At 36.6% G+C, this 10,207-nt stretch overlaps 1 long non-coding RNA gene across 1 annotated transcript; it reads left to right on the top strand.

Moving 5' to 3' along the window:
* Positions 1-7,627: 7,627 nt before the first annotated feature.
* LOC142384194 (uncharacterized) lies at positions 7,628-8,416 on the top strand. The gene is made up of 3 exons (XR_012770031.1): positions 7,628-7,686; positions 7,868-8,010; positions 8,361-8,416. It is a non-coding gene; the product is annotated as an uncharacterized LOC142384194 (long non-coding RNA).
* The last annotated feature ends 1,791 nt before the right edge of the window (positions 8,417-10,207 follow it).

Below are 10,207 nucleotides of genomic sequence, written 5' to 3' on the forward strand. Positions count from 1 at the left end.
TCCTGAACTCATTGTTGAGTTTTCACACCCCGTTGTGTTTTCAGCAAAAAATTTAGTTTTTTATACGGAAGAAGTAATCAGTTTGTATACTACATTCTTAATGAGTGTTTCACTTTTTTAATAACTCACTTAGATTTCAACATTTTGGCACCAAAACACTTCTGGTGCTTTTATTGATTGTATTTTATTTGATTGATTTTCACACATTCATTCAAATTTTTTAAAAAAATACACCATAAAACACAACAAATTAAAAAAAGTAATGTGTGCTGGAGATGTCAGAAACCCTTGAGGGCATATAAGGAAACCTCATCTGGTCATTAAAACCCAATGATAACAATTGTCATAGAAAATATTTACAGGTTAAAACTCAACTTCATGAAAAATATAAAACAATAATTAAATACAACTCAATTACTTGAAAATAAGTATCTAACAATAGATAATCTGTTTGCACTGAAAACTTCTCAAGAAACGTTATTTCATTGCACTGTGTACTGTGTATATGGCTGGAATGACAATAAACCCTCTTGAATCTTGAATAAAGACAAATGACAGATCAAGACTCACAATGTTAAATTGAGGGTGTTATTCAGGAAAGCAGAAAAATAAGAATAAAAGCTAAATTCTAATATTATTAACTGCCATCATTTAAGCTATTTATCCACTGAGCACAGTTTTTCTTGTCGTTGCTGTCTGTATACAGGTAACTACATAATTATTACTCTTTATTTTCTGTGCTGCCCCCTGTTTGTACGAGGAGGAACAAGTATCGATACGATGATGTCATTATGAAGCCATTTTGAAACAGCTGCTGTAGTATAACAGTTACAGGGAGATTGCGCTTTTGAACAGCCATAGTTTCGATGGTTAATTGGTTGCACTGAAATATCCTAAAGTCGGGAGAGACTTTCTTGGAGAAAAGCCGGAAAATACTCTACAAATACTACATTTGTGTTGCGGTCCCCCTCAAAAAAATTCAACCGAATCCTGGCCAAGGACTTTGCGAGAAAAACAGGTTTGTACTTTTCCACTTATTATGAGTAATGCAAAGTATGTTAACATTGAAGTTTAAAACTTAAAATCACTGTTGTTCTTCTCTTAAGTAATGTCACATCTTCAGATATATAACACCAGCAGTTATGTCCTTAGAGGTTTAAATGCTCCGGACGGTGTTATGCCCAAAAGTGCATGCGTGCCGAGAAATGCGCCGCCATTGTCGGGACCAGCAGGGGATACATTTTTCGGCAAAGTGCATCCCCTGCTGGTCCCCAGCTTTAAAGAGAGTCTGGAATTCAATTATATAACTACATTATAATTTGTTTACCTGATTGAATAAACAGATGCGAATTTAAACAAGTCCAAAATTGTCTGTATTATTTCAGATTTAAAATAATCACATTTCATAGTTTTATGTTAATTTTTGTTTTGTTTCACCTAGGCTATACTGATTAAAGTTTGATATTCATAGAAAATGTCTCCAACCGTCTTTTGGGCTTATTACAAACGTGTTAGTCACGGCCCTTACTTTGGAATATTTGTACAATTATATAATAATGTGAAAGAGATGCTCTAAACTGTACAATTGTCGAATTATCATAAGTGTACATGTATTATTCATCTACATGAAGAAACGAGAAAATAGAATAAGGAATGAGACACCATTGTCAGCTTATTATTATCACTGTAACTTTATTGGATAAATGCAATAATCCACACCTGAAACGGCTCCCGCGCGCTCCCGCGCGCTCCCGCGAATGGGGGATGCATTGGCGCTCCACCAAATGGGGATGCACTTCTCGGCATAACATCTGCCGCATTAAATCTGACCGTACATGATTTAAGTCGTACTTTGTACATCCCTGATATACGTTGTATGTTTAACCTGTCTAATAGTCCGATTTGATCAATTATAAACTTGGTGTGTAGACTTGAAAATCACTGTTTTGGTACTCATTGTAAAAGCTTATCTAAATATTTTTTACCAATTAAATCTAGCATTAAATGACATAACAATTCAATAAAAAAACATCTTTGGTGACAAAAAGCTATTCCAATAATCTATTTTATGTATGTGTCTATTTGAAGGGACGAGAAAAAGTTTGAAGCATCGTCATCATGGGCCGTACAAAAAAGGGTGGAAGAATTCCAAAAGAAGATCTTTGGAAAAGGGCTGGTGGCAAAGACAATATAATTAGCATATTGTCAGGTTTTGAGATTTTAAAAAAAGAAACCTCTTGGACCTCTGAAATTTGGCCAGAGCTTTCTGTAATTTTTTTTGGCATCAACCAAGACAGAAGTAAAAAATGGCTTTATACCATTTGGCACCAAAATCGAAGAGGTGTTAGGACATCCGTGACTCAATCCAACATCAATACAGGCACTGTCAATGTCAATGAAGGCCTATCACAGAGTGAAGAAAATACAGCTGCAACTGAAAGTCAGATTGAAGATGCAGCTGAAACAGAGATGGAAGCTGAAGCTGAAGCTGAAGGAGAGATGGAAGATGCAGCTGAAAGAGAGATGGAAGCTGAAGCTGAAGCTGAAAGAGAGATGGAAGATGCAGCTGAAAGAGAGATGGAAGCTGAAGCTGAAAGAGAGATGGAAGATGCAGCTGAAAGAGAGATGGAAGCTGAAGCTGAAAGAGAGATGGAAGATGCAGCTGAAAGAGAGATGGAAGCTGAAGCTGAAAGAGAGATGGAAGATGCAGCTGAAACAGAGATGGAAGCTGAAGCTGAAGCTGAAGGAGAGATGGAAGATGCAGCTGAAACAGAGATGGAAGCTGAAGCTGAAGCTGAAAGAGAGATGGAAGCTGCATCTGAAGGAGAGATGGAAGCTGCACCCAAAGGAGAGATGGAAGAAACGGCTGCAGCTGAAAGTGAAGATGGCAATGTCATCTCCAGAGAGTACAGAACTACTCAGCCTGGACCAAAGGCATTTAAGATGAAGATTAAAAGGGAAAAATGGGACAAAATAAAACCTAGTTCCGGATCCTCAAAACTTAAGAAGTCTTGGACACATATTATTTACACTACCTTCAGAAAGCACAACCCTTGCTGTACTCTTGCATTTAAGTACATGCATTTCAGAGCACCTAACAGCAGAAAGAAAGCATCGCCATATTTAAAATTAAAGGCAATATGCACATTTTCCTCTTGTAAAGCAAGATACTTATTTCAAATTAGACACAAACCCTCAAAGACCACAAAACAAATTACAATTCATGTGTCACGAAAAGGTGAAGTGCAACATTTGCGTGAGGAAACAAGAGCAAGGCCAGCCAGCAATTTGAAGAGAGGGAAATTAGCTAAAGTAATTTCTGGTGGGGTGAGTAATGCCTTTTATAGAAAGCTGGGGAAAACACCATCACTGGAGCTACTTGCTGGCAACCTCACTCGAGCACTGTCAAAAGACATTCTGAAAGCAGTGTCAGCAGAAATCAATAAAAGCACAAGGCTTCAAGATGATATGGTGATGGAGCTGATACTGACCCAACAGATCATCAGAGAGTGTGACACAAGTTACATCTTCTGTCCGGGGTATATCCAACATCTTCAAGTGGATCCCTTTGGTGTCCACTTGTACACAGAGCAAGCAATTGCAATTTTGGTTGAGCATCTCCGCACACGTTCTCCTGTGACCCTTTTCCTCGATGCCACCGGCGGGGTTGTGCGCCGTCTCACAAACCAACCCAAGAGGGTATTGTATTATGCCCTCTGTTTGTCAGGTGATGGAAAGAACAAACCTCCTCTTCCTGTTAATGAAATGGTCACCAATGACCACACAGTGGCAAATCTGTCCTTTTGGCTGATGAAATTTCTGACAAAAGTCAGAAGAATCACTGTCAATAAAATCAGCCAGGTAGAAACAGACTACAGTTGGGCTCTCATGCAAGGTGTTCTGCTGGCCTTCAACAGACAGGACATTTTAGGGTACCTTGAGATGCTGTGCAAGGCTATTCAAGGCGCTTTGACGAAAAAAGAGCTGAAGGCCATCACTGTGCTACATCTCTGCTCAGCACATATCTTGAAGGCTGTTTCAGTTTCCTTTTCCAGGAAGACCAGTGATAAAGGCCTGAGGGAATTTGCAACTCATTGTGTGGCACATCTGGTCAACAGCAGCACTTTGGATTCTGCAGTCAATTTTTTTGCCCACATGGGGAGGATTTTTGGATCCAAGCTCTCCTCTCAGGAAGTCAAAAAGAGCTTAGAAGTCATCAAAAACTGCATCAGGAACAAGAGCAATCCAGATGATGATAACAGCACTCAGGCAATCAAAAAACAAACTGAGTCACCACAGAGAGCCAAGGCTGTGCTCGCCAACTCACCCTTTCTGCATTTTTTCAAAGACGTCTTGGAAAATGATCAGTCAGAGGGGCAAGATGTTGAGTTAAAGTGTGAGAAAAATCATTACTACTGTCCTGAGATCATCAATGTCTTGTTGCAGGATTACATGGGGATCTTCCCACTTTGGTCAGGCCTTGTGTTGGGGGATCTATGCAGATATGCAATTGATTCAGATCCAAACAAAAATAACACAGCAGACAGCAAAACAAGGCAAACTAACTGCCACGTGGAGAACTGGTTTTCCATCACAAAGACTCACATTCTATGCAAGCAACGCTTCCTCAGGCCTGGCTCCTTCATTCGGAAGCTGCATACCTCTCTGCATGGTCGCTACAAGGAACACGTCTTGCAGTACGGCCTAGATCTAAAACTGTTAAACAGACCATTGAAAGGGAAAGAAGAGCTGTTGGAGCACACTGAGGAAAAGTGGGGCAAACGGAGCGTGAGTGCAGCTCCTAAGAGGACCAAATATTTCCACCCTCCCCACAAGTTTCCCACTCCTAAGGGAGTGAACAGACACATGAAAAGAACATGGATGAGGACAAAAAGAAAGGTATGACATTAAATGGATAGAAAAATACTTTTAAAGACCCTTATCATACAAACACTTCTGTAAGTCAAATGCTAAAACTTTTTTGTCTAATATCTAATAATCCTGACAAATGTCGTACAGATTATTTTTTGTTCTAATGTACTGTATTTTCTTAAGGTGCATCAGAAATCAAAAGATGGTTTAAAACAGAACACAGGAGACACTGGACAGGTATGGCATTGTTTTCACAAATTTTCTGCACCCTTGATCATTATACAATATCTCTTTACATTGTGATTTCATAAGATGTAATGCTTAAATACCATAGATATCGCCACATAAAGGGGAGCAGCAAAAAGGGGGAGACCAGACAAACGCCACTTCTACTTCCATGTCAAAAAAATCAACTGACACAGCAGGAGTTGTATGTAACTTTTTTTTTTCAAGGTCATATGGGTGGAATCAATATCACAATAATCATGAAGAATATTTAAAGTGTAGCTCACACATGAAATTGATGTTATGTGTGTGATGTAAAAGAAACACTGTAAAATTCAGTCACTAAGCTTTTGTAACTCGCAATTAATGCTCAACTACATGAAAAACTGTGTTTCATGCTTGAATAACAATTAGCCTGTTTTATCTATATGAACAGCAGGACATTTGGAAGAAAAAGGACAGTGAAGTTGTCATTGCAGTCATTGCATCACCTGACAAGACTGACCAGTACATTCTTCGCCAGAGTGAATTCAATTCTCTAGCACCACAGAAGTGGCTGCTGGGCGAGGTAACTTTTTTTTTTTTTAAACAGCAACCATCACCTTGGTGTTATATTAGATTTTGAACAGTGTGAGTAAGTAATAATGTAATACATTTTTCAGACAATTGAGTGCTACTTCAGAACCATAATGAATGTCAAAGGGTTAGGGAAAAGAATATATATCCTCAACCACTATTCTGCTGGAGTAATAGTTTTTGGAGAACGATCTGCCATGGCTAACCACTCATTACGCAAGGTAAAAATACTAAAATCGTATGTAATGTAACATAATTAAACATTTAGAACATGAAAATTTCTCAAAAAATATACTTTTTTTTTTTAATTGCTGTTACAGCTTAACTTTGACAACTATGATGGAATCATAGGATTCATGAATGTTGCAAACAACCACTGGAAATTCCTGGTAAGAACCTTAATGAACATATTACAAAATATATAATGAAACTGAATTAAAGTAATGATATGACATTCTAATGTGCAAGTGTAATTTCTCCTTGTAGTATCTGAACAAGTTGAACCAAAACGTGTTTGTCATGGATCCCTTGGGTAAAGATGAGGACAAAGAGTCAGACGTTGCTGCAAAACGGTTTTGGTAGGTTCCGCCAATAATAATGTATAAATTGTGCATCTTCTTCAATTTTGTATATCTTGTTTAACATTAAGAATTTGGTAATTATCTGTGTAGACCACTTTTTTGGAATACTATCTTATGAAATATAATATTTTATTTTTTTAGGTATGCTCTCATTGAACTATAAATGCAATCAGGATAAAATATGTTTTGAATCTGTCAACTATTACTACAGCCAGTTCTTCAGAATGCGGCAGAACCGCTATCAGAAGACTGATTGGGTAAATGTGAAGTGGCAGGGAGCCAGAATCAACCACAGCATTCAAAAAGATGGTTGCAACTGTGGGGTTTTCGTCATGAAAGTAAGGTCTTCATCCCCAGATCTGTTCTTTGAATATGAAAACAATTGTTTGTTTTGGCTTGTTTGTTGTAGAAACATAACTGTTATGGGGTTGTGCTTAGTGCAGAACACAGACAAGGAAAATGGATGACGTTGAACTTATGAAATGATTTATTGTTATAACAAAGACGGGCAGTGAAGTGGAAATGGCTGGCAGAGGCTGTAGCGGGGGGAACACCAAAATTGTGTGTAGGCAAGCAGGGGTACTTGAGTGGCAGATGTCGGGCTCGACCTCGGAGCATCAAAACGATAGAATGAGCAAGGTAGAACATGAACTTTGAGAAACTATCAAACTGATTTAAGCCTGAGGGTTTACCACTAAGGCTGAAACCACAATTTGATGATGAGTGCACCGAGAGTCAGGGTTGGTAAACTGAGCATGACGATTGATAGGAACCCACTCACACAAAACAGGGACTGGACACACAAGGAAGTTAAAAGGGAAACATGGAAGGACACATGGAAGAAGCAGAAACGACATCATAATGCGGACATCCTTAATTTTGTCACCTGAAAGTGTCTACTTTGTATTTCGATGATAAAACAGATGGCCACAGACGTGGTGGAGGCTTTTCCTGTTGTCCCCCAGGAAATAGAAATAGCCACATCACGAAAGGACTTAAAAGACCTGAGGATCACCATGGCAAAAACCATACTGCAGTGCTCTGGTTTGTTGAATGAAGAATGATAACAACAACTTGTACCGTAGAGTAACTCCCTAAAAGAAACAGTTATATTATTATTAGTCTTAGTAATAATCCATTTAATTTGATTTGTTACACTATCCACCAATAGGAAGGGAGCAGGATCAATGACATGTGATAGGGAGTTGGCTTGGCATCTATGTCTCGTGCAGTCAGTGGTATCTACTTCTGTGGATATCATTTTACTTGGCTAGACATGTATATTTGTGTTGATATCCATTATTGACCCCACCTTTAATCTACAGTGAACATATAATTTGTAAAATCCCTATATTTAGTCTTCAGTGAAACAGACCATTGCTCCAGTTGTGCCAGGGAGAATCCCACTGAACAGAAAGGAAACACAAAATGGGTAATTTATCAATTTAATATTAAGTTCAGTTAGACTTTTTAAGATGCAGAGTAGCACTGTAAAATTGCCCCTGCAATGGGTACAGTTTTGATAAAACATATGATATCACATATACAATTAGCAGTTTGCTGGAAAGCCTGATCCAATGATGTTCAAAATGTGATTTAAAAATGTATTTCAGATTGAATGCACTAAATGCAGGAGGTGGTACCATCTGACCTGCGTTGACATGTCAGATGAAGATTGGGAGAAGGAAAAAGAGGGAGTCACATCAACATGGAACTGTGGCCTTTGCTGATTTCACATATAAGGTGGCTACATCATGTAAGTAACTTTGAATGTGTCTCTTATGTGTGTAATCTAAAAAATACATTGTAAATTGCAGATAGCATTACTTCCAATGTCTCACCAATCTTAAGATTCCACTGTAAGCCAATAAATGCAGCCCAATCTATATGTGACTACCATTCTAACAAAAGACAAAAACTGCTCTTAGTTTTTTAACTCCTTACTACAATTACTACAATGCTTATTACAAATGTTCTCAATTTTATGTTTAGAAAATTTTTTGTTAATCACTTTGCTTTTCAAACTCACAATTAATGCTAAACTAACAGAAAGGTTGTATGTTTCATGCATGAATAACAATTTGCATGTTTGATATGAATTATCAGCAGCAATTTGGAAGAAAAAGAAGAGTGAAGAACAGTGATGAACAAAATAAAAATTGTGGAATGTAAATAAATGATGCTCAGTGTTTTTATTCTCTCTAAGAACATTATGCGGTCTTTAAAGAAAAGCAAGAAGCTGTCAAGTCTTCATAGTGAGTCTATGAAGACATCAGAAGTGTTTTGAGGTCAATATGTAGAAAAACAAATGAGTTATTACAAAATAAAAGCCATAAATATGACTGAATCATATACAGTGATTACTTATGCCTTTTTTCTAAAATTAAAAGGTTTTTATTAAAATTAAAGGGTTGTGGGAAGTTCACAATGAGTTCAGGAACACACCAGAAGTTGTTTGGTTTTGATATCTTTAAAAACAAGAGAGCTATTACAAAATATAAGCCTTAAATATGACTGAATCATATATAGTGATTACTTATGCCTTTTTAAAAAATTAAAAAGGGTTTCCTTGATAATAAAGGGTTGTGGGAAGTACAAAATGAGTTCAGGAACACACCAGAAGTTGTTTGGTTTTGATATCTTTAAAAACAAGAGAGCTATTACAAAATATAAGCCTTAAATATGACTGAATCATATACAGTGATTAGTTATGCCTTTTTAAAAAATTAAAAAGGGTTTCCTTGATAATAAAGGGTTGTGGGAAGTACACAATGAGTTCAGGAACACACCAGAAGTGGTTTGGTTTTGATATCTTTAAAAACAAGAGAGCTATTACAAAATAAAAGCCATAAATATGACTGAATCATATATAGTGATTACTTATGCCTTTTTAAAAAAATAAAAAGGGTTTCCTTGATAATAAAGGGTTGTGGGAAGTACACAATGAGTTCAGGAACACACCAGAAGTGGTTTGGTTTTGATATCTTTAAAAACAAGAGAGCTATTACAAAATAAATGCCTTAAATATTAATGGATCATATACAGTGATTACTTGTGCCTTTTTTAAAAAAATAAAAGGGTTTCCTTGATAATAAAGGTTGTGGGGAGTACACAATGAGTTCAGGAACACACCAGTAGTGGTTTGGTTTTGATATCTTTAAAAACAAGAGAGCTATTACAAAATAAAAGCCTTAAATATGAATGGATCATATACAGTGATTACTTGTGCCTTTTTTAAAAAAAATAAAAGGGTTTCCTTGATAATAAAGGGTGTCGGGAGTACACAATGAGTTCAGGAACACACCAGAATTGTTTTGGTTGTGATATCTTTAAAAACAAGAGAGCTATTACAAAATAAATGCCTTAAATATTAATGGATCATATATAGTGATTACTTATGCCTTTTTAAAAAAATAAAAAGGGTTTCCTTGATAATAAAGGGTTGTGGGAAGTACACAATGAGTTCAGGAACACACCAGAAGTGGTTTGGTTTTGATATCTTTAAAAACAAGAGAGCTATTACAAAATAAAAGCCTTAAATATGAATGGATCATATACAGTGATTACTTGTGCCTTTTTTTAAAAAAATAAAAGGGTTTCCTTGATAATAAAGGGTGTCGGGAGTACACAATGAGTTCAGGAACACACCAGAAGTGGTTTGGTTTTGATATCTTTAAAAACAAGAGAGCTATTACAAAATAAATGCCTTAAATATTAATGGATCATATATAGTGATTACTTATGCCTTTTTAAAAAAATAAAAAGGGTTTCCTTGATAATAAAGGGTTGTGGGAAGTACACAATGAGTTCAGGAACACACCAGAAGTGGTTTGGTTTTGATATCTTTAAAAACAAGAGAGCTATTACAAAATAAATGCCTTAAATATTAATGGATCATATACAGTGATTACTTGTGCCTTTTTTTAAAAAATAAAAGGGTTTCCTTGATAATA

The sequence above is a fragment of the Odontesthes bonariensis genome, chromosome 1 (assembly GCF_027942865.1).
Source record: "Odontesthes bonariensis isolate fOdoBon6 chromosome 1, fOdoBon6.hap1, whole genome shotgun sequence".
Taxonomy (NCBI): Eukaryota; Metazoa; Chordata; class Actinopteri; order Atheriniformes; family Atherinopsidae; genus Odontesthes; species Odontesthes bonariensis.